Here is a 25,813-nt window from a genome sequence, read left to right as displayed (position 1 = left end):
AATGCAGCCCAAAAAAAAAATAATAATAATAAGTTATACACGGGATACAGTGCTTCTAATGCAGTGTGCTGCAGGTTTGAGAAATGTAGGTCATCCAGGATTTCTATACCAATCATATACTGCACAGTTTACACACTACATACTGCAGAAACACGACGAGGAGGGTGACAGCATGTGATTCTTACACAATGATGACACAAATGACTGAGCATTCGTCCAAAAACACATTAGACCCGTGTGTGTGTGTGGTGGGGGGGGGGGGGCAGTTTGTGCACTAGGTTCTAGATTGAGTAACTTGCCATCTGCTGTAACACACACACACACACACACACACTGGAAATGTATTTAAAAGCACAAGTCGAAGTGCATAATGCAGCAGCGGCGTGACTGAGGCGAGAGAGCGGAGGAAACTCCAGCGCTGACGTCATACTGCAGAGAGCTCAGAGAGCTGGGATTCCCTACTGCAGAAACCACGTCACCGGCGGCACATGACACCGCCGACCAATCATTCACACACACACACACATACAGCAAAACAGCCCTGCCTATCACCATCTCTCTGCACACACACAGGGCACTGCAGCGACGAGGCCATCCTTAAGAATCAACCGAAGCAGATGAAGAGCTCTGAATGAGGGAGAAGAGCGTTCATGAATGAGCCATCGCTCGTTCGCTCTCGGTTGCCATGGAGACGAAGACGTCAGCCTCAGCTGCTTGTGCTAGAGAGAGATTTAAACATGAATATGAGGCAAACACTAATGTCTTCAACACATCGCTCAGCCGGACCACCTTAATGGTGCCGGATATAAATAAACTAATATCTGTCAAGAACTGGCACATTATACAACACACCTGAGCAGCTGTGCACACACACACACACACACAGTGACCCAGTTAAGACCGCTTTGATGACAACACACTCCATTGTGTCAAATTAACTGAGCGTGTTCATTCGCTGCGGACATACAAGCAAAAATCATACAAGAAAATAGTTCAAAACAATAATTATATCTTTAAGAAGTAACAAAAGCATCAAATATAGTAAAATAATTAGGACATGTTTTATATACAGTATACAATGTGAACACATGGAAAAATTGTAATATTTTCATTTATGTTCACCCAGTTAAACTCCAAAAATAACACTGTCAATGGAGCGTGGGAAATTTTAAAGGCCGCTGAATTTGAATTTTGCATAAACATTTATTTCTTAATTTATGCATGGCAGTCTTAGTCTTTCAGAGACACAACATCTTAATCAAAGCTATAAACTGAAAAATAACATTGTGAGAAAAGCCCTCTGTTTAACATGAAGACAACTGATTTATTTGAGAAATGCAGTGTGAAAAACAAAAAAAAAAAGTCAAAATGTTTTAACAAACATAAATGCATCTTCAATGTGTGAATCCCACATTTCAGCCCAAAGTGAAAAGAAATAAATTAGATATTGTATAAAAACAATAAAAGCCTATTTTAAGACCAATATGAAGGAGAAAAATATGCAAAATAATGTCATGCTATAAAAACTCAATTCTCACATATATTTTCGATGCATAACATCATTTCTTATACAGTAGGTTCTAGTTGTGTACAATAAACCTGCAATTGTACATTATGAATATCGTTGGCTCTTTGACAAATTGCTTTTGTTCTGCTTTGGATAAAATCTGCTAAATGCATGAATGTAAATGCAGATGAAATGTGAGCAGGACATGTTTTCATGAGACGCAGACTGAAAGAGAGAGAAAATGAGAAAGTGTCAGAATGAGAGCGAAGGACTTCTTGTGAGGCTGTGCTGTGGTTTTATAACACTGCCTGTGTGTGTGGGCAGATGCTGTGTGTGTGTGTGTGTGTATGTGTGTGTGTGTGTGTGTGTGTGTGTGTGCGCGCTCATTGATGGTCAGACTGCTGTAACGCACTGAACTGCAGGGAAAATGCGTCACCGAAGGATTCCCTGCTTTAACAGATCGTGCGGCGAGCGACAGAGCAGACTGAAGGACGGAGCGAGAGAGGAAACCAATAATGAGAGAAGGGAAGGAGGGATGGATTGAAAGAACAGCAGAGGAGGGAGAGATGAGTCAGAGTGGGTCCCACCGGACTGAGTGGGCTGAGAGGGGGAGGGTGACGTCACATGACCTGACGATACCAGAGCGAACGAGCACTACACAACATATAGAGAGAGAGAGGAGGGGGGGGGGTCTCTGCAGGGGGTCCCCGTCTCCAGATCATAACCTCAATCAATCAGACAGATCAATATCACTACACAAGATTCTGCTGCTGTTAGGGCGCAAATTAAATCATTTTTTTTTCTAGACTCATTTTTAATTGGTTTTAAATTAAATTTCATTAATCAAAAAGCATGTCTAACTGATTAAAATCATATCAAAAACGTATACATTTATTAAAAGTTTAACAAAAATAACATGTTGTGGACCCTATGAAATGTTTTATTTTTATTGTTATCATATTCTGTTTTTTTGGCATGTCTAATTATTTGAATGCATGCTTAATTTATTCAAAATTATTCTTAAAATAGCTTTATGAAATGTTTTTTTTCCACCCTCGGAAATTTCTGGTGTGTATTTAAATCTTTCTGTTTATCAAATGAAAGGCATATAGCATAATAATTACTATTTATCGTTTAATTATTGAAAATTTAGCAAACTTTATTTTTTGGCAAACAAAGGGGATTTGCAATTAAATTAAAGCATGGAAGAACTGTTGTGTGATTATATCCTAAAAATAACGTTTGTTTAATTTTAGTAGTAGTAGTAGTATGCTATATACAGTACAGTCTACTGAACAATAGGGATATATTTCTGGCACAATGTCTTCAAGTTAAACCGAACTTTACTATGAATGTTTGAGCAAAAAAAATAATATCTACAAAAGAAACCACCACATAATAAAACAAAACAATTTTATTATTTTGTTTAGGTTTTTTTTGCCATTGAAGAAGAATTTCTGGTTTCCAAAGAACCTTCCAGCAAGCAGTTATTAAAAACAAATGTTTTAAAAAATCTAAAGAAATGTTTTACACTATAAGAAACATTTGTATACTGCAAAAGTTTTCACAGATGTTAACAACGCTCCTCATGAAACTACCAGTTTTTTTAAGAATGCATTCAAGGTTAATACAATATAAGATTAACACAAAACAAACCGTAATGGAAAGCATACATTTTGTAGAAGAAAAGGTAATGCAATAAATGTCAAGATGCCTAACAGTGCATCCTGGCATGCTTTTAAACACCAGAGGAGGAGGAGGAACATGTGTGACTCATAATGCATTTCCTTCACAACTTTCTTCTACAAAACAAACATCAAAGCATTTAAGCAAAACCCAAACTAAGATCACAAACGGCATTCAAACTTCTGGCTGCTGATGTCCAGATGCATCTGCATCATGTGCCGTTGGGAATGGTACAGTATGTTACACAATCAGACACAACGCTTGTGAACTCTGATCAATAAGACTAGGACCTCAGATCCAGGAATAACACAAACAGCGCTCCGCTAGACCTCCATGCATCAGTGCAGAGCCGAGGCTGTGTGGGAGAGATATCGCCTCAGCCCTCTCCATCTTTTATTCTCTAAAAATAAGTGTGTCAGGTTAAAATCTGGGCCTGTTTGGCTCCCATTAACGAGCCTTATGCAACCCTCACTTCGCTCCGTTTGAGACCGAGGGAAAATTCTCAATGATGAAAACTGACGCCCCATTGGACGAGGCCTCCGCCAATAGCACGAGGAGCTCCATGGCAACAGGCTCTGTCACCAAGAGAGAATAGATCTCCCTCCGCCCCATGTGGTGCACATCTGCCCCGTACCCCAATTACACACACACACACACACACACACCCGTCTGTGAATCACCCCAGTTACCCGAGTGTGTGTTTGAAGAGCAGAACAAACACACTTCACCCCGTCACACCCCTCTCTCTCTCTCTCTCTCTATCCATTCTGTCTTGTGTCGCTCGCTCGTGGAGATGAACGCCAATCACGTCTCTCCGTTCCTTCTGGACTGACACAGGTAGCAGGCGACATAACAGCCAATAACGTTTGCTATTTCTGTACCGGCGCAAGCAGAAACACAATCAAGACTCCTGATGCCAGAACGCTGGTTTGCCCTCGTCAGTCAAATCTCAGTCAACTGACCGTTCGCAAAGAGCTTGATTGACAGGCGATCTGACCAATCATAACGCTGAATCCACCACCTTGCCCAACAAACAAATCAGACAGGAGAGTAGATTAACTTCGACGTACTTAAAGTTGAAAAAATGTGTGTATTGATGTCTTTTCGCGGTTAAAAAAGAAAAAAAGTTCTGATGTTCATTCATGTTTATTTCGTGCTATACGTAAATATTTAAAGACGATCGGTTCACGTGCCGCTTGAATTGAGGCACTACAGTGATCTGTCAAAAAGACACATTAAAGAGACACAAAACTGTATTTGTGACCAGTGCTGCCAAAATATGCACAAGCTAATTTTGAGCTAAAGACAAAAAAAAGCGAAAAATGTTAATTTTCGTCGAATTCAGGTTTTCACAAAAATTAGTTCATTAAGCCCTCGTCTAGCAATCCCAATTCTCCAAATAGTAATTAAACAACTAAAATATCTTTATTTGTATGTTTTTTGAGAGGAGTACTATTTTCTCTGTCCGCTGCCGCTTACTGACGAATCGCAAACATAACGGCATTCACACAAACATAATCTGTTCTGTCTTAAGTGAACGTTTGGGGAACTGTTGGGGAAAACATCTGATGTGCAACATTATATTAAATCAGGTCTTACTGTATACAGTCCGTCTGTCTCAATGCTAAACTAACAATAAAAGAAAAGCTCGCTGCTCTTGATTGAACTGCTTTTGTAGTTTAAATAATCACTTGTGATTTTTAGATTTGATTATTTGTTTTTCTTACTTTAATGCTTTTGTTTAGATGAAAATGAAAAAGTAAGGCACTATGCCTATTTGTTTATTTCTTATATTTGTTCTGTTTGTTGTTTTTTGCTTCTATTCTTATTTTTAATAACAAAGATAAAATTAAAAAATGGCTATAGTGTGACTATTTATATGTTAATTAATATTAAGAAAGGAAGTGGAGGAAATGATGCAGTGTTGCTCGGTGGTTTTGCTTTGGAACCTTCAACTTGGTTTTTTCTCAGAACGGACTTTGCTGACTTCGTCGACTTCAAACGGCTGTAGCTCAGACATTTTTCATCATCATATATCATTTTGAAGGACTTAATGTAGAATGTGAAAATAAAAATAACTTATTTTTGAAAATTTGCTCATTGTGACTCATTTTGCCAGCACAGGTCACATTTATTGTTTGAATTATTGTTTGACAAATGGTTTGTCACATGGTGTGTCCAGTGAGAGCAGTATGGCTTGTCGGACAAAGCAACAGTAACTAAGGAGGGCGAGTTGTGCGAAGGGTCAATCACCGCTGATAAACGAGTGCGTCACTAATCAGTGCTGTTGTGTTTTACAGATTGAGTGTTTACATCACGATTGTACTTGTTAAAGACTAAAGGCTCATTCACATCCAAGAACGATAATGATATTAAAAATCGTTCCACACTGCACTCTGACTTACGACACATAGGAATGATAAATTCAGAGCCATTTCAAAAACAATAAAAACAAACAAAAAAAACAGACATCCGATCAGAATCCATCTGACTTTAAAGAGCTTTTGAGCATTTAAAGCGACAGACGAAAAAACTGCAGCTGACACTCAAAACAGAACGTTATTGTACATTTGGAAGCCAATATAGTTTATTATAGGCCCTAGTTAACGTCATAGCTCTTGGTGTGAATGGGCCTTAACTCTGGTAGAATAAGTTTAAGTTAAGTTTTTAAAGTTTTTGTTTCTTTTGGCCTTAATAAAATGTTCAGTTTTCATCAAATCCAGGGTTATTATATTTAACTAAATAAATGTAACTTGAAAAAAAACAAACATTAAAATACTAACACAAAATATAAAAAAAAATTAAATACACATTTTACCCTGGCCTACTTGCCAAGATTTCTCTTTTTCATAACATTTAACTTGCTGAAGCTAAAACTAAAAATTTAAAATAAAATGTAAACTAAATAGACTTGCTATTTAGATGTAGGATTAAAAAACATATAAAAATAGTAAAAAAAACAAAGCAAAAGCACAACTAAATTACTAAATTTCTGAAACTACAGTTAACGGAAAATAAAAATAATTAAAAAACACTCAAACTGTATCTCAATGATAACTAAAGTAACACTGATCAGATCAAAATTCTAATTCAGGATCAGAATTCATTTTCAATCTTTAATGGATAAATGGAGGTCACAGTGTTCCAGTTCAACAGAAAAAAACAGCATCACAGTCAATAGTGCAAAACAGATATAACAAAAATCTCACAAACTTTGTTTTTTTGTCACATCAAGCACTCAGAAACAGCCTCACGCTATCACCAGTTCTCATTATTAGAACCCTGCTGTCTGAGAGCTTTAAACTAAAAACCCAAGTCCTGATCAGCATCAAGAACCACAAGAAACACACACGCCACCCGTGCATCATCCAGGACACTTATCTGACAAAGATGTAGATGTTTGGCATACATAACATAATGTTTTACACGAGCAGTGAGGAGTGGTTCACCCAGGAGCACTCATGAATTAAATTACAAAGCTATGTAAAAAAATGCGACATGCAAAAATAGGCATCATTTAACAAATGTGGCAAAGCCCCTATGCTGGGAGAGTTGTTGCATAAGCGCTGTATTTCTGATAATTAGCCTATACAAGATAAGTGTGCAATATATATATAATAACCAAGTAGAATTGAGAGCAAAATAAAGGGTTCCCAAAAATCAGCATAAAGCTAGCATGAGTGATGATTTGCTCTGACAACCATTTGATTCGATAACAGCTCTTTACTAAACGAAGCGTGGCATCAAAAACACTAACGCCCTCTATGGGCATGATTTGATTCCATGATCTTGGAGCGATTCATAGTTATTTTAAAAAATGTGTTGCAAAGGGACCCAAAAAAAGAAGAAGAGAGACAGTTGGGCATCTGGTTTGGTTGGTAGTTTTAAACAGCTGAAAAGCAGGTATCAGAGAATTAAATATAGGGAAATTAACACTTGTTACACCAAGTACATCAAGTACAAGTTTACATTCAATTGTGTAGTAAATTCGCCATAACAGATGACAATGGAAATGAACTATCGATCAATGCATCTTTACATCTATGCATCAATGGGTTCTTTACGAGGACACGCTCAGTTCTACAAAAACCACAAAAAAACCTTCTGAATACTCTATTACGGAAACTACAAAGAGGTGGGAGAGTGGTGGCGGCCAAAACAGTAGGCTCTTAATGAGTGAGTCATTGAATCATTATCACTCAACTGATTGTCATCAAATTGGCTCATGCATTCAAGAAAATCACTCGCAAACTTCCTCCGTCACGTTTTACTCGATTTAAGTCAATGATATGTGCACGAGTGCCCCACTACTGGCTGGGAAACCTTAAATGGGCGAATTGACGTACTAAACCAGTGATCACTTAGGGGACATTTCGCTATGGAGTTGATTTATCATTTAAATTTTCCCTAAGGAAATTTGTTTGGTGCAGGTATCTATGTATAATACGTTATGCTTGGGCCATTACTTTTTATCTTTTATATTATGGAGTAGTGGTTGGGGTGGGGATAATAAATCAACGCGTTTGCGGATGATGTCAATAGTGGTGCATTGTGGTTCCGGCTGCGTACTGACCTGTGCATATGAAGCAGACACTCGCTTCCCCGAGGCGGAAGTGGCTTAGGGAAGTTTGCGTGTCTAAAAGTGGAGTGGAATGCAGCCTTAATGAATGAGTCACTCTTGCTAAACTACACTGTATGATATTAATATAAGAGGTGTGTGTTTTCTCTCATATCTTGAATTTTAGGCATCATTCATCAGACACTGCATCAATAAAGACGACAGACAGGTCTGGAGCCTGGACGGGGCGTTAAATACCTTAATCATTTTAATGCATTATTTTTTTTTCCTATTTTTAATTGCACTAAATTCATGCATTAAATACTATATGTAATGCAATGATTTGCAATGGCTGATTGAGCGCATTTCAGTGATGTGTTTAGCCCGCTTCACACTGCGCCACGCCATCTGCTCAGGTACCACTGTATCCCATCCTTACTCTCCTTCTTACAGCTCCAACTCTCTCGCTGTGGAAAAACACGTCTATTTTCATCCATCCTCCTGCTGCTTCAGCCGAGAGAGAGAGAGAGAGAGAGAGAGAGACAGCAGCAAAACCCTCCAAACAACCGTTTTCAACAGAGATTGAGAAAAACACACTGAGGATTATTGCATTAGCCTGGCATATGCCACGGACTGGCACTCAAACTGGCACCAATCGACCGCATGAATCCACACAACGCTTCGCTGTCGGTCACTAGAGCTTGTGCTGGTACAGTCTCCATTTATCACCACTCTTTTCCTCACAAAGACTCAATATTAAAACTAGGACTTGGCAAAATGTTGAATATTCTTGATATTTATGACTAGATAATTCTATATTACAGTACAATCGTAAGAATGAAAACATTAACATGGATGTTTTAATACTGCCTCTGATTTAAACAATATTAGAGTTGATTAAAAATCATATTTTATATATATATTAGGGATGTCAAATTTCGATTATTTCCATGATCGATCGTCGTTTAAATTAACGATCAATTAATCGATTAATCGTTAACCATAATGCTGCAAAATGCTCTATTGCATGCACGCAGTCACCGGTATGACAGGATGTGCCAAAGCCCCACAAACACACACACTGGCGCTTTCTCACTTGAATTAAAGGGATTTTAGTCTGAATTAAATGCTAGTAGCAGGATTATAAAATGAATAGATGTGATTAAGATCATTTGATAAAAAATAAAGAGAGCGCTACCATACTTTTGAGGTAATTTTAGTTTGTTGACTGTTTTCTATCCCGCACGGAGACCGCTGAACTCCCCTCTTTTAAATGATTTTGTGGTGCTCGTTTGTTGTTTTTAAAACACAACTGCAATGTTTTCAAATGACATTATGGTATTTAAAAATAAAATTATCCCAAAGCGGAACTGTGGTATGGCGTGTGACTGCGCTGCGCAGTAAGTGAACTACATCGCGCTGCTGCATATAAAACACTATTGCTCACATTAAGTTGATCCTGCTGGATTCTGTCCTATAAAATGTCAGATTTTTAACTTTTGCATCTCGGTAGGCCTATTTGTTTTAAAAACCGGCATACAGTGCATTAGATAGTGACAGTGCATGTGTGCAGGCGATGACGGTGTAGCGGCTTTGGCTAAATTTATTTGGAGGTTATTGCTCATGTCTCATTCGGCACAAATCCAAATGTTTCCATATTTGCAATGTATTTGAATATTAAACTATTATTTATAATGTTAACTAGGCTTGTAATGCGCGTACGCATGTAGGCCGGAAAGATAATCCTCTTCATATGAGCAAAAAGCGTCCTTGGCATAACAGCAGAGTGAACCGTATAAGGTCTATTTAAACTGACCAGTGTAACCTTTTTAAATGTTTAGTTGACTATTTTATTTTGATAATGAACAGACTTCGCGATGTAAGTTTGAATCGCTAGAATATACGTGTGCAGCAGGCTCGGCCGATCGAAACAGCTGAGACATAGAAAAAAAAAAAAAAAAAAACTTTCCTCAAAAGTGTTTACTTTCATTTGTCGCGCACAATAAAAAACAGAAGATTTGTGCTCTTTGTAAAATAAAGCAAACAAAAAGAATGCGTTGCCATCCTTTTTTCCGTGAGCGTTATGGGCCGCCACACTTCTGTTTTAAATCCGTTATCTTAATTATTTAAGTCGGTTATTTAGCATGCGATATTAAAAAAAAAAAAAAAAAAAAAAAGTTATTTTATGTTGGGCCTATTACTTATATAGGCTATACATTTTCCTTAAAGCATCAAATTTTGTCCAAGGCGAGAACCTGTGCACTAGTTAGGTCCATGCAGAAACTTGTGGCGATGGCGTCACCGTTTAGTGACATCACTGAATGCTCGGGAAAACGTCATTGTCGGTCACTGGCCGTCTCTTTAATGCGCTGTTTGAATCAGCAATTATTTATTTACAAATTATAAGCTCTGATTATGACAAGTGTGGTATAAAAGCTTTGTTTATTAGAGGAATAATAGGAAAATGTTAGATCGCGCAGTGCCTCTGGATGCTTCGAGCCCATAGCCTTCATTCTGCGGCGGCTTTGTTCTGGTTTGCCGGTTAGTCACTAATTTCCACAAATTCAATAACATATAGGCATCGTTTCTTTTCCTAAATCTTCACAGTCCTCTAATTTTCGCGTAGAGGTTTATTTTATTATCTTTCACTTTTAATCACTGTTTTCGCATCTCTTACTGTGGTAAACATGGGAAGGAAATTAAAGATTTCATGAATTAGGATTGCTCGATTTATTAGTTTGTTCCCTTAATTAGTTAATGGGTTATTTAGGGAACAAAATTAATGAAACATGGACAATTGCCACAAATTAATAAGTCGTGAGGGCAATTAACAAGTAATAGGATAGCCTTTCTGTCCTGTGTCCCGTTAACCTGCAAAGCCGCATGATATGCTTTTTATGTTTAATAACTTTTATGTTGTTTCTATTTTAATGTAGGCTACTTTAAAGTTTAAATCCGCGTTAAAGCTTAATTTGTACATTGTGAATGAATGATGATGTTTTTACTGCTACCGTCCACCGTCACTCAGCGCGCCGCGTATTCTCATGATGAGCCGCATCGCAGCCCAACATTAAAGCTGTTAACCGACCATCGACAGCGCATAATCGATTGCATCTTCTTATCGACAATTAATCGATTGTCAATTAATCGTTGACATCCCTAATATATATATATATATATATATATATATATATATATATATATATATATATATATATATATATATATACACATACACACACTACTGGTCAAAAGTTTGTGATCAATGAGACTTGTAATGTTTTTTAAAGAAGTCTCTTCTGCTCATCAAGGCTGTATTTATTTGAACAAAAATACAGAAAAAAAAATGTAATCTTGGAAAATGTTATTACAAAATAAAAGTTATTTTCCTTTAAAATATAAATAATGGTTTCTATTTTAACATCCTTTAAAATATAATTTATTTCTGTGATGTGCAGCTGTATTTTCAGCATCATTACTCCAGTCTTCAGTGTCACATGATCTTCAGACTGTGCTGAAAATTTATTTTTATTTTTTTTGGAAACTGTGATACTTTTTTTTTATTGCTGCATATATATATATATATATATATATATATATATATATATATATATATAGTAAACTAAAATTCAAAAGAACAGCATTTATTCAAAATATAAATCTTTTCTAACAATATAAATCTTTGCTATTACTTCTTATTCTACTTGCTGAATAAAAGTTTCAATTTCTATCAAAAAAAGAAAGAATAAAAATGTACTGACCCCAAACTTTTGAACTTTAGTGTATATTGTCAGAAAAGATTCATATTTTAAATAAATGCTAATAAATAAACTTTTTATTCCTCAACGAATCCCTAAAAAAGTATCACAGGTTCCATAAAAAAATATTAAGCAGCTTTTCAGCTCTGATAATAAATCATCATATTAGAATGATTTCTGAAGATCATGTGACACTGAAGACTGGAGAAATGATGCTGAAAATACAGCTGCACATCACAGAAATAAATTACATTTTAATGTATATTAAAATAGAAAAACATTATTTTGCATTGTAATAATTTGACAATATTACATTTTTTTCCTGTATTTTTGATCAAATAAATGCAGCCTCGAGAGCTGAAGAGACTTCGTAAAAAAAAATAAAAATTGTTCTTTAGCCCAAACTTTGGATGGTAGTGTATATATTATATATGGCTAGCTATAAGTAGGCCTTTATTCAGCGTGTCAAATACTAAATTTAGACATGACTCAACGCAGCTCCTGCCAAGCAACGGCGGATCCACCGCGAGTCACACCAACATTGAGCACAAGCAAATCTCCACGTCTGGAGTCCACGAGCGACCGCTCATCAACACGGAGTACAGTACACTCCTCAACGCTCCGATGGGCCTCTGGGAAGCAGGACAGGCGTGGAATCAGCTGCAGATGATGCACTCAAACTAAACTGCAATACAGGCTTTGAACACAACAAGAGCTGATCCATTCATGCACAGAAAGTCCAGTGAGCGGGATATAAAACAGCAGAACTAGAAGAAAACATACAAGCGCATCAGTGACATCACTCAACAAAACCTTCTTCTCTGTATCTGTTTATGCATCATAATAATTAACCATTAATTTATGCAACGAATACATCCAGGAGCATGGGTGCCTTATCTTCTTTTTAATAATATTCCTTTAATAATATTCCAAGTAGCGTCTCCTATTGTTAAAAACTCCGAGACGGACTTTACAAACGGATCACGTTTTAAGAAGTCAAGCAATCAATCAAATCATTACAAACTAATTAAAATTTGCACACGAGTCAATCATGAAAGAGGATTGAAGCAGAGAAACAGAAACGGAGTCATAGTGACGTTTAAAGTGAACTCGTCCGTGTTTCAGGCCAGGAATCACTTGTTTATACACACACACAATGGTGGGACGCTTAATGGCTGCACTGTATGAATATATTATTAACACACTATCTGCTGATTTCACATGAGAGGAAAGCAGTGAACCTGATGACTTTTGAACACGGTTAGCTGCTCTCTATGGGCTGCTATTGATTTTTCCTTTCCTCTGCCTCAATCTCTCCTCTAGCAAACACACACACAGAGAAATTATACATAATTATACAGCTTTTTCCCACGGTTGCTCATTAGTATGCAAAGGAGACATCAGCTATCAAGTACACAGACAGCACAGATAAACAGATCACTTCATCAGGAAAAAGACATCAATCATAAGTGTAAAACCTTTTATAACTAAACTATAAAACACCAGTAAATGGAGAATATGGACAAGAATATGCACTTTAATGGAACGGTTAAATAGCCATGAAAAAAACGACTATACATGCATGTTAACTTCATGTGTATTTATGAATGAAGCATACATTTAAACTTGAACACGCCTGCAACAGAAGCACACAAACAGCTAAAAACAAAAAAACGACTATATTATGTAGTGCTCGAATTGTCCAGCATGATTAATCGAAATAAAAACTAAATCATAATACAGCTTAGTGCAATTATCAAAATTTAAAGGCTTAAATTTTATATAATATGCATATGCACTGCTTCTTTTAGATCGAAGCACAGCACTGTGTTCATTTACACGCAAGCAGCTCACTTGCATTGTAATTTTAGCTATACTATAAAATACATTTTTTAAATGTAATTTTTTTTAATATCTTACTTTATTTAATATTTGTTTAAAAATATTTTATTTGTAAAATTATATAATAATATATTTTATTTAATTTTAATTATATCAGTATTATGATTGTTAATATAATAATTCTATTATTATTTTTATTATATATAATTTTTTTAAAGTAATATTTTTGTTTCATATTTATAAAAATATATATATATTGTATATATATATATATCGATTAATTAATATATATATTATATATAATATATAGATATATATATGATATATATATGTATCTATAATATATATATATGTATATGTATATATATATATATTATATATGTATATATATAGAATATCTATCGTAAAATATTAATACTTATTAATACATTTTTTAATATTGTTATTATTATTTTGGATTTTAAGTTTTATTATTGTTTTTTATTTATTATTATTATTAAAACTGATTGATTTTTTTTTTTTCAATTTTAAATTAAATTAAAGTAAATTAAATTAAATAATAATAATGATAATAATTTAATAATTAAATTTTTTTCAATTTGGTCAAAATTGCGTAACCCTACAAACACGCACAGCAACATAAACACAATTTTTATCAGAACCACCAATTTAATTTTCCGAAAATTGTGCATCCCTAATTTAAATTTAATTGAACACAGAAGTTTTTTGTGCTCTGCCGCAGATGTAACAGTTTAGAGCCAATGAGGATGCGATGTATCAAGCGAGGCGTCACATGAGCAGATGGCCGTGTGAATGACGGCGGGTTCACAGTAAGTGTGAAGATGGCGTGACTGAACCTGAAGAAACTCGACCACACCTGCTACACACCAGCAGCGATGCAGAACCACCCACACAGGACCTGAAAGAGAGCAGGCTGACGAAACACCTCCACCTCTAACAAACACGCAGATCCTACAATACGAGTTTACTAAACGCTTCTCATCTACAAGATCAAACTACAAGAGTCTTTCACAGCACTAATTCTCTTTATTTAAAGACGTATAGCTGTTTAATAGAATTCAAGAACGAATTCCTCCAGTGAATCACTCATTCAGCAGATCGGTTTTTGTATCGTAACGAATGCTATAAATGGACTAGATTGTGCAAACGTGACTCCAGACTGGCACGATGTTCAGTCTATTGAGATAATTGAGACCGCGCTCGATAACAAAAGGCTAAATATTTATTTTCGTGGGAACATGTTGACTCAGCGCTCGGACATCTTGCGTGTCGTTCTCAGAAGCTGCGTGAGTCATGAGCAATATGTCGAGTTTTTCATGATCCGTCAGCTGCTACATTAATATTCATGAGGACAGAGACATACGGCTTTAAATCATTCACTGCACGGATCGTGGAGGAGATTCGGCAGGATTCAGATTCAAACGAGTTTAGAGAAGTGAAAACATGGCCGAAATATAAAAATCTGTAAAACGTGTCGTGCGTCAATGGTTGGCTAAACTCACTAGTTTGTCATGTGAACTTGAGTCAGCTTAACTAGAAAAAAAAAACTACTTATTTTGAGATAAGAGTGCTATTTATTACAGATCACAAAACTGACTAGATGCTCAGGCAAACTATTCAATAATTACATGCAAATCATTTGTGGCTGAATTACATCAAGTTTTTATAATAGATTTTTTACTAAAAATTGTACTAAGCTTAATTCTGTTATAAATCTCTTCAAAAGAGTTACAATAATGAGTTTATAATAATACTTAGTGCTAGAGAAGCAACATTTTTGGGAAAAAAGTATATTAAAAAAATGCAAATAAATAGAAAATTAATTGCAATTCTTCTGATAAAAATTGTGATTTAAAATGAAATTTTATAAAAGTAATAACTTTTGTGATTATAAATCAATATGAGTATAACAACACCTAAAAACATTACATTTGAAATGAAATACAATTAATATTTTACTGTAATAAATATTTAAGTAATAATTTTATTTTACAGTACAACTGAAATACAATAAAAAAATAAAATTATTTAACAAAATAATACCATCATGATATTTTACTGTAAAATAAGAATATTTAAGAAAAAAAATATTAGTTACAATTTAAAAATTACAAAAACAATTATACTATTGCGATTTTACTGTAAAATAAAAAAGTATTAAAGAAAAATACTATAATAATTTTTTTACATTACAACTGAAAAAATCCAACAACAAAAATAATGAAAATTATATATTTTTGTGATATTTCACTGTAAAATAAGTATTTAGGAAAAATAATACAATGTTTTTTACAGTAAAGCTGAACAATTAACTCATGACGCTCACATGCTCTGATAATAATAGCTTTGTAGGATTATACATTATTTGTATAATTACTTTAAAAACAGTTATATCTGATTCTGTTACATGGAACTGAATAAAAATAATATATTTATATTTAATATTAATATAAATTGTGTCCAATTTTATTGTTACTTTCAGTAAAAGTGTGGTTATTATTAAGTGTGGTTTTATTAGCATGTTTTTTTTTAAATTCAGTATCATTAAAATCATTGAGTTAAATTAAAAATCAAATTACTTTGTTATTTAATAAAACAATAAATAATCATTACAAAGCGGTCGCTAATAGACACTGAAAACACCAAATCATGAGCTGCATGCGTGTAAATGAACACAGTGCCTTACGAAACATGTTTAATTAAATCTTAGCCTTTGTGAATTGATACTCATGGTTTATTTTGATTAATCGCCCAGCCTGATTTAATGTTTCAGGTTTTCACATCACTAAACAAACACTGACAATAATTATAACCTGCACATATTCATGTATTATGCAATATATATTCATGTAATCCGAAGCTGTGTGACGCTCCAAAAATGGAAAAATGTCTCCAAACAGGTGTTTGGCAAGCCATCAAATGTGTGATTGGTTTCCAATTAACCGCTTCAGTACATGCTGAAAACTGAAAAGTGAACGATCACACGAGCGTTACAGGATGAGGAGGGAAAATGTGGTGAAATAACAGTGTATTAGCGCTGCGTGCTATTTATAGACGCAGATACTTTATTCACGAGAGCAGCATTGTGCCGTCTCCATTTCTCTGGCTTTATTGGCTTCTCTGCTGAGGATTCACTCGCTCTTTGTTTCTCTCTCGCTGACACTCTGTTCCTGGCACACAGCGTCAAAAAATAACCTGTGTGTTTGCATGAGTCTCAGGTGGAGAGAGACGCACACAATCCCAGCGACAAACAATATTCACTATAAACCGCACCACTGACTTGATTTACAATTAAGCAACATCGTTAATATCGGAAAGATTTCTGTAGGTAGTCGTCGTAAAACTGCCAAAAAACAAGCGTGCAATGTTTTTGATGCTACAATTTAATAATACCATAATAATAATTATATTTTATTTATGTTTTAATTAATATATCTTATTTGGTTTAACATTTTAGTAAAAATAACTATTATTTATTATAAATAATGATTATTAATAATATTAATATAATAATAATAATAATTTTTTTATTGTTATCATTTTTATTTATATCGCTAATTTGGTTTCATATTGTATACAAATAAATATTTAAATTAAATTTATATATAAATTGATCCGACGTTAAATATTTATATAACTAATAATAATAAAATTATTACATCATAACATTATTTTCTTATTATTACTTCATTTAATGTTTTTTAATATTTAGTAAAATTAATTATTTTTAATATTAATAATTATATAATAATAGATGTATATAGTATTATTATTGGCATTATATTTTTCAACTTTTTTTTTATGAATATTATTTTTTTGGCCAACTGTGTAACCCTAATATAGAATTAATTTAACATAGAAAATTCATTTAAAAATGTGTGACTTCTAAATGTGCAGCACCAGGAGTTATTTTGGTCATCTGTGCAAATTTTTTTTTGCACAAACTTTTTTTTTGTTCAAAAAAGTTGACTTTGTAATCTTTAATCTGAATATCTCCGCTTGCTCTTCCTGTATAACGCTCGCTTGACTTCAATGACGCATGTCAACATATTCATATCTCCTATATCAACCTTACTTCTCAACCCAGAAACAAGCTCTTTTCGGTGATACCTGTTTAAAAAAACGGAGCACAGTATCTGTACGTCTCAGAGCAACGCTCCATGCTTCATTCCTGAACAAATCTGTTTTTGAACTAATCATCTGAGTCTGTAATGTTCCATTCATAAAGACAGTCACTTGGCTTTGTTTCTAAATGAATCGGTTATTTTGAATGAATCGTTTAATCATTTTTATTGTTATTATATTTATTAATATCTCTCATTTTCAAATGCATTAAAATCAAACTACATACAGTGCAATAGCTAAAGCATCTAGATATTAAATAACTCCTTTCTGAAGAAAGCTCCCATGCTACGCCGCCTCCTGATGTCCTGCGTGTTCTAGTCTCCTCCGCTCTGACATGAATGACGCCTCTCTCCTCCAGCGATCCGCCCCCGGCGCGAGGGACGAGGACGCGGTGGAAGGGAATTCCTCATTACCTCAGCAAGCACTGTCTGTCTCTATCGACCTGCACGCGGGTGGGCTGGCGATAGCATGCACTCACACACACACACACACACACACACACCCGACTGACCCGCGCAAAGCCTGTCACTCAAACACCTAACACGATGCACAACATGCACGTGAAGGATTGCATGAAATGCATCCTGGTATCACTCAAGCAAATCGACTGCATAACATACACAAAACTCACCCATTCCCCTCCATCGGCTCCCTCTGACGTCAGCCAATGATGTCAAAACCCCGAAAGCTGCGGCTGTGTGTCTGAATGCAGACTCAAACACATGCCAATGCATTTTTAAACAGCCTTACACAAACTTCAGCGCATCTCTTCTAAAGTCTCTGACCCAGTGTCTCCCGTCTTGTTCAGAGTCACACAGCTTCTGACTACATATCCCATAATGCACCTGAGGGTTTAGTCATAAGTGCAATGGTTCCAGAGTGTGATTTTAAGATCGATGTGAGAGCGCGATAAATGCAAGATGCAACAGACTCAGAACAGTTTTCACATGCATGCACACGCGTGCTCATGCAGCACACACAAGGCTTACTGTATCCGCTGGTTTATCGCTGATCTCCGCGCATCATTAGCTGCTTGCGGCTCTGAGGCTGCGCCGAGCGCATTTCAGTGCACACTAACAGAGAACAGACAGTTCTCCACCTCTCCGCTTAGCTTCCTCCCTCGCTTCGTTTCTGACGCCCCCCTGCTTTTTTCTGAATGAAGCACAGCCGCTCTCTCTCTCTCTCTCTCTGAGCGAGAGAGCATGCGCTCAGTTACTCATCCTCCCTCCCGTCTCCTTCACTCCATCGCTCTGAGACTGAGTGAAACTGTCTTGAAGAGAAACTCGACGCTAATGAAAACGGCATGCTAAAGACAAATGCACACAAACAGACGGGACTCTTAATATAATATAATAGCATAAGAGAAAGTGTATGTTTTGGATGCAAAACTACTTCCTGTTGTGTTAAAAAAGAATAATAATATGTAAAAGCACAAACATTCCATGCATCTTCAAATTAATACAAGCTTGTAAAAAATGCATGGACAAAAATTATAATATCTGAAAACTAGTATTTTAGTATCTGTGTGATTTTTAATTAATTTTAATTGCATTTAATTTTTTTCTGTTTTTATTTACATTTGTTAAAAGGTTAGGTTTTTGTATGTTGGTCTTTTTTTAGTTTTAGTTTTGTTTTTTCATAAAATATGCATTTATAGGTGTTATTTATTTTTAGTTTTTTATTCTCGTTTTAATTTTACTCTTTTTTTGTATCAAGTTAAACAATGAAAATTATATGTTTTCTTAGGAAGAAGCTGAATTAATAAGTTTAATATTTTATTTCAGCTAACATTTATTTTATTTCGAATAACATTTTTTTTATGGTTATAGTTTTTGTTTTAATTAACTATAATAACCCTGTTTGCAGCTGATATTTAAAGTGTGACATTGTATGAAATTTAAAGTGTTTATCTATTCTATTATGACTCATTGTTTCCAACTGGTTTAGCCAATTCCACACAAATCTGTAAACGTTATCTTATATATATTACGATAAAAATCTCTGGAGGTGTCACGCTGTAGAACCGAATAACTGAACATTAACAAAATATCACAAACTGTACTAACAGCAGCATGCGAAAGTCTTCCAAGCATCCCCATGAGAAGGTCCATTTAGAGTAACTTAAACAAATACAGAATAGATATTTTATGGCCAAAACCTTTCTTTGGTGTTAAGCCAACTTATGAAATACAAAAAAAACACCTTTCTATGGCGATCACAGTAATATTACACTTGTCAGCAGCCCACATACACACAATTACAGGTTTACTGAGAATATATTCAGAATAAATTAAAACGCAAATAAATAAATGTACAAAAATATGCACTAGTTAGACACTCAGTAAAGCACAAACTAAGCCGAAGTACATAAATCAGTGTTATTTTAGTATCACTATAGAATATTTTTTTTTATATTTTTTGTTTTCATTTAAATTTTAGCTTACGTTTTAGTATCCGTGCTGTGTGTTTTTGTCATTTTTGCTTTTTTTTTTTTTTAAAAAAAATAAGTTTTTATACTTATTTCAGATAATGCTTTAATTATTTATAACTACTTCATATAGCAGAAGAAAAACAAACAAGTTTTTATACTTATTTCAGATAATGCTTGCTTTATTTTTAACTTCTGGATGGAGCAGAAAGACAAGGAACAGGACACAAATACAAAAATCCAAATACCAAAAAATAGCACCGGAAGCCAACTGCAAACCTCCTGATGTTAAAGAAAAAGCACTCCTGTCTTCATTTACCAATGAGCCCAACAGCATCTGACAGTGTGTTGAGCGCCGTGTTTGGTCACCAGCTGACGTCCACCTGAAATCTGTGTAGCACAGCAGAAGCAGCCAGGAGGGACTGTGACAGCAGGTCAGAGAATCCTGGACAGCGTAGCTCTTTATCACAGATCGACAGAAACTGGAGATGTGTGTTTGTGCTGTCGGTCTCTGTTGCTTTTACTGTCCATCTCCAGCAACAGGACAGACACTCGCCTCGTCCCGTCATCATTCACTCATCCTCACATCAACCAAGGATTTTCTGCGCAAAAGTTTACCACGACCACATCTGTCAAACCATGCTAAAGACCAATGCACAGAAACAGACGGGACTCTTAATATAATATAATAGCATAAGAGAAAGTGTATGTTTTGGGTGCAAAACTACTTCCTGTTGTGTTAAAAAAGAATAATAATATGTAAAAGCACAAACATTCCATGCATCTTCAAATTAATACAAGCTTGTAAAAAATGCATGGACAAAAATTATAATATCTGAAACTAGTATTTTAGTATCTGTGTGATTTTTAATTAATTTTAATTGCATTTAATTTTTTAAATACTCACTCAAAACGAGCCTTTTTACATTTCAACTCAGAAACTGCTCGTAAACTTCACAAACGATTTAAAATGAACTAGCAAGTAACACTGAGCCAAGCATGAAATTTCAAGTGGAAAGACTTGCAAAACACATTCCAATAATCCTTATTTCTGACTTTATGGTGTTTTCCTGTGTTTCTTTGCCTTGTTTTGAAGACTATAAACAGTTGCTGGATGGAAGAGAGCGGCACGATCATCTTCTAAACTTCACCTTTTGAGCTCCACCACATAAAATAACGGGTTCAGAATAACATGAGGATTAATAGTGGATTGAAACCGTGATTTTAGCCAAATTAGTTTTGAAGGACTAAAATAGTGGATTGAAACCGTGATGTTTAATTAACGATTCTCCAGTGATGCATTTTGACCGTGTAAGCATCTATTTGGTGCACACGATGTAGATAACAAGTAAACAGAAATCTCTGAAATATTGAGAAGTGATTTGTTGCTTGTTTATGGATCTGACGGACATCTGACTGCTAAGAAGTGATTGTGTTTTTCAGCAATAGCGTGCAACCTTACTTTCACAGAGAAGAGAAGGTCAGGGAAATATCTGTAGATGGAAAAATCTCCACACAAGTTCTTTACCCATCACTCTATAAATCTACCATTTACCATTTATTGAGTTTTTTTAAGGTATCGAATATTTTGATTATTAATTTGCATAATCTAAATATTCTTAAAAATTAAATTAGTTTAAAGTTCAAACAAATATACAAACAAATTATTATGCTGTTACATTATGATTATATATATTCAGTTGCATAAAATGGTCTTTAAAAAGACAATAATATCTTTATCGTAATTATTTAAGGGGCATTCACATTTACAAACAAGCAACTAATTACAGTGGCATTCATTAATAACATAAAACTACCTAATTACAGTGGCATTCATTAGGTGGATATCGATATCGTAATTATTTAAAGGGCATTCACATTACAAAAAGCAACATTTATCTCACTCACTCCGCCAACAAATTATTAGTATCAGAAAAGAGTAAAATGAACCGTGAATTTAATTACTCGCGTTACTGTAATTGAGTAGCTTTTTTGTGTACTTCTACTTTTTAAAGTAATTTTAAAATCTGTAATTTTGACTTTTACTTAAGTATATTTGTTTGAAGTATTGTACTTCGCTACATTTAAAAACACATTAATTTACTGAGTAAAAAAGAAAAAAAATCGCTCCATGGAAAACTCCTGCAGTAAATAATGGGCAGAAGGGCAAACCTGGCGCTAAAATCACAAGAAAGATGCAGACGGACAAGACAGGTGTTAGTGTGCAGACACCGCTGAAAACAAAACCCCCGTCATATTCTGAAGTTGAACTCGAAGGAAATGAAGTGAACCCCTGGCCATATTTACGCTTTATGCAGTGTAAGCTGTGCTTACCTAGAGAGACCAAACTAGCAGCTTATAAAATCTCGACAACACATCAACTCCGCAACCATGTAGAGGTAAGCTAAATAACTCCACATCTTCACATTTGTTTAAAAAAAAAATCTTACACATTATAAAATTATCCAAAAAGACAGTGGTGCGGAGTGTGCGATATAATATACGTCGGCGATAATATCATAATTGTTGTTTTAATGATGTGCACCGCGCATTATAGTGCGTTTAGAATGATCACAAAATGAAGAGGGGCAGAAAAAAAATTACATATTAATATCATTTCATATAGTAAATCAAAATCACACAAAAGAATGCCGTCGTTTCCTCCAAAAATCATCATGATCACACACACACACACACACATAGATATATATAATTTATTTTTTTTATTTTTTTTACAACAGGTCAGTAAACAAGTTAATTAAGAGACTTGCGTTTTAGACACCATATTGCCTATTTTTGCTCTATTTCTATTTCTACAACAAAAAATAATTCCAAACACAGCCACCAAAGCACAGTTTTGCGTCTCTGAGCAACATGATAGTGTTTCGTTCCTGAATGAAATCAACTGTTTAAATGATTCGGTTCAATCGCAATGTTTGCACTTATTAACAGGACCTTGCTGACACATACTGGCCATTTTTAATTTCACATTTAAAGTATCTTTATTTATTTTTTTTATCTTTTAAAATGATCTTTTATTATTTGTTTTTAAATAATAATTTCTTATCATTTCAAAATGAGTATTCAACATTTTGCTATGTCTTGCATATCAAAACATTATTCATGCATTTGTAACTGCAGGTTAAATGCATTCTGGTCCTGCACTAAAACAGTGTTAAATACATCTTAATGCCACTTCCGATGAAGCATTCTGCCATTTCCTCTGCATTGAAAAGATGAGTTTGTTGATACTGATTTGCCTGGTAAACAGCCCAAACTGATTCCTTTAATTAAAAACAACTAGAGATTAATAGGCCTCAGGGGTGTCAAAACTCAGTCCCTGGAGGGCCGTAGCCCTGCAGACATTAGTACAAAACCTACTCCACAACACACATCATTGTAGGTTTCAAATAAGCCTAAATGATTAGATTAGCTGGATCAGGTGTGTTTTAATAAGGTTATATCTAAACTGTGCAGGACTGTGGACCTCCAGGAAACTGAGTTTGACACCCTTGGTCATATTTTGCCTCCCACTGTTAAAATGTAACTAAGTAATTTTATTCTGAGTAAATTTTAAATGAGCTACTTTTACTTTACTTGCGTAGATTTTTAGACTGGTACTTTTACTTGTACTTAAGTAAAATTTCATTAATGTAATGGTACTAACTACCTAATTACAGTGGCATTCATTAGAAAGAACGTTTGGTATAAATGCCAAGTCTAAACTAAGTGGCATTCATTAGAAAGAACGTTTGGTATAAATGCCAAGTCTAAACTAATTTATTTACAGTGAAAACACTGTGTGGGAAATGTGCTTTACAAATAAACATGGGCTCATAGCTATCTCAGTCAACACAAATACAGGGTGTGTGTTTTGCGTGCTTGAAGTTAACTGCATGACGTACATTACGAAGTGAATAAGTTGCAGCATGTTAAAAAAAAATAGTTTAATATTCTGGAAAAACATGGTACCCAAACGCTCTCTTTTGGTTTGAGACTAAATTAAAACTTTATTTTCGGTGCATGACTCATTTTTGAAAGCATGTAGTTTTGCACACACAGAGAGCCAATGAAACCCTGTGTTTTCTTTCATATCAGCGTGTCTCCGTCCCGTCTTGAGGCAGATCACTGACGGTTATCCCTCGTAAGAGCGGCGATCCTCAGCATCGCCATCCAGCAGCCATTAATAATTCAAAGCAGAAATCCACAGGGAAGCGGAGGGGAGGTGGTCGTGCCGAAAGCACCGAGGGAAAGAGCCGAGGAAACACAAAATGAGGACAGGAACGACAGAACAACAGATGAGTGGGAATTAGAGGAAGAAAGGTGTGAGATGAGGAAGGAGAATCTAACAGCATCATGAATCCGGGAGATGAGATGAGCGGAGGGAGGAGGCGCAGCACATGCTATAAATAGCTCTTTAAATCTCCCAAGCAGCGCTGCTGCAAACCCAACACAAGATGGGCCGAAACCACACACATGCACTCCGTAACACAACCACAATCGCCCCGACACGGAGACCGCCGGCGGATATGGAGCAAACGGCACATTCAGGTTCACATTTACAGCAGCTAAATATGAGCGAACACCCGCCATCTCATACGTGGGAGGACTGCGCCAAATGCACCTTCCAAGCGCATTACAGTCCGCGGCACAGATGCATCCTAAAGTGTTCGAATTAAAGCGCAACTTTAGACTTTCACACCTCGAGATCTGGACTTATTATTAAAATATGAAGCCCGTGAGGCACATTTCATCAATCAGATGTCAGATGCATGTTTATAACAATACAAGTCCAAATCAACAATCAATACCTGACTATATACCCAAACAGATCTGACGCTTGCCTCCAAGCGAATGTGTATTAAATGATTAATGCCTCAGTTCATGGCGATGCAGCAGAGATGTGCGTTTCAACAGGTAACAACACTGCAATGCCAGATCAGCAAAAAAAAAAAAAAAAGAAGAATTCTCCATATCATCCCAGACAGAATAATCAGACTTTTCCTAATGTTCTTGGGGAGCGAATCCACAGAACAGACTGAAATGTAGTGAATTGTGTTGATTGCACTTCATTCGTATTGACATGGGAGAAAAAGGCCGCGAAATTAAGTCTAAATAATTATTTATTTACTATCAAATTAGCTTATTTAATAAGTTCTAAAGCGAACCAACAGCTCAGTTAAAAATTTTCTTAAATAAGTGCATGCGAGTACACAGCAGCGCACATATTCAATAAAAATACACAAAACAAATTTAAAGCACATTCATTCGTTCTTATTCTACGTGACATTGCTGAAGAATTTCTATTGGCCTCTGACGTCACATTAAGCATTTAATTCTCTTTATCTAACCAATGCAAACCTTTTCCAAACACTGATATTTAGGTGATTGTAGATCAGCAGGCCTCAGAGCAAACAAACCCACATACACAAACACAAAAACACAAAAATCAAATAATTAAGCACTCGTCAATATAATTCAGCAAAGATTGATTTTCCCATTTCTGCACTCGTTTACTAAAACAACTACCTTTATCTACTGTATCAGTGACAACTTGACCACAACACTTGGATGTTTCCTCTCAGGACAATCTGAGTTTATAATCATAATCAGCGACAATCATGAACACTCAAGACTCATCCGGGAATTTCAAACCAACCCTAAGCATTTCTTTCTGCCAACACAAACCTCAATGGAAAAGACAGATCAGCTGGATAGCAACTCTATTCTGAAAGACAAACGCTACGATCCTTTCACCAAGAACACGGATTGAGAGCGATTGATGGTTGAGTGCTGACTTCTCAGAGAGCTTGACTGAAGCTCAAAGCAGCTTTAAACATGACACACCTGACGATCTGACGTCATAACGTCACCAATACTATAACCAA

The 25,813-nt window shown here is 35.3% G+C and overlaps 1 protein-coding gene across 1 annotated transcript in view; it reads right to left on the bottom strand.

The window, feature by feature from the left end:
• The window catches only part of LOC109092095 (R3H domain-containing protein 2-like), a 53,190-nt gene extending 34,542 nt beyond the window's left edge, over positions 1-18,648 (bottom strand). Inside the window, 1 exon segment of the mRNA XM_042725181.1 lies at positions 18,487-18,648. The gene's annotated coding sequence lies outside the window, so the exon portion shown is untranslated.
• Positions 18,649-25,813: the final 7,165 nt, after the last annotated feature.

This window comes from Cyprinus carpio, chromosome B6 (genome assembly GCF_018340385.1).
Source record: "Cyprinus carpio isolate SPL01 chromosome B6, ASM1834038v1, whole genome shotgun sequence".
NCBI classification, from domain to species: Eukaryota; Metazoa; Chordata; class Actinopteri; order Cypriniformes; family Cyprinidae; genus Cyprinus; species Cyprinus carpio.
The sequence above is the reverse complement of the archived record's forward strand: the minus strand, read 5'-3'. Positions and strand labels throughout refer to the sequence as shown.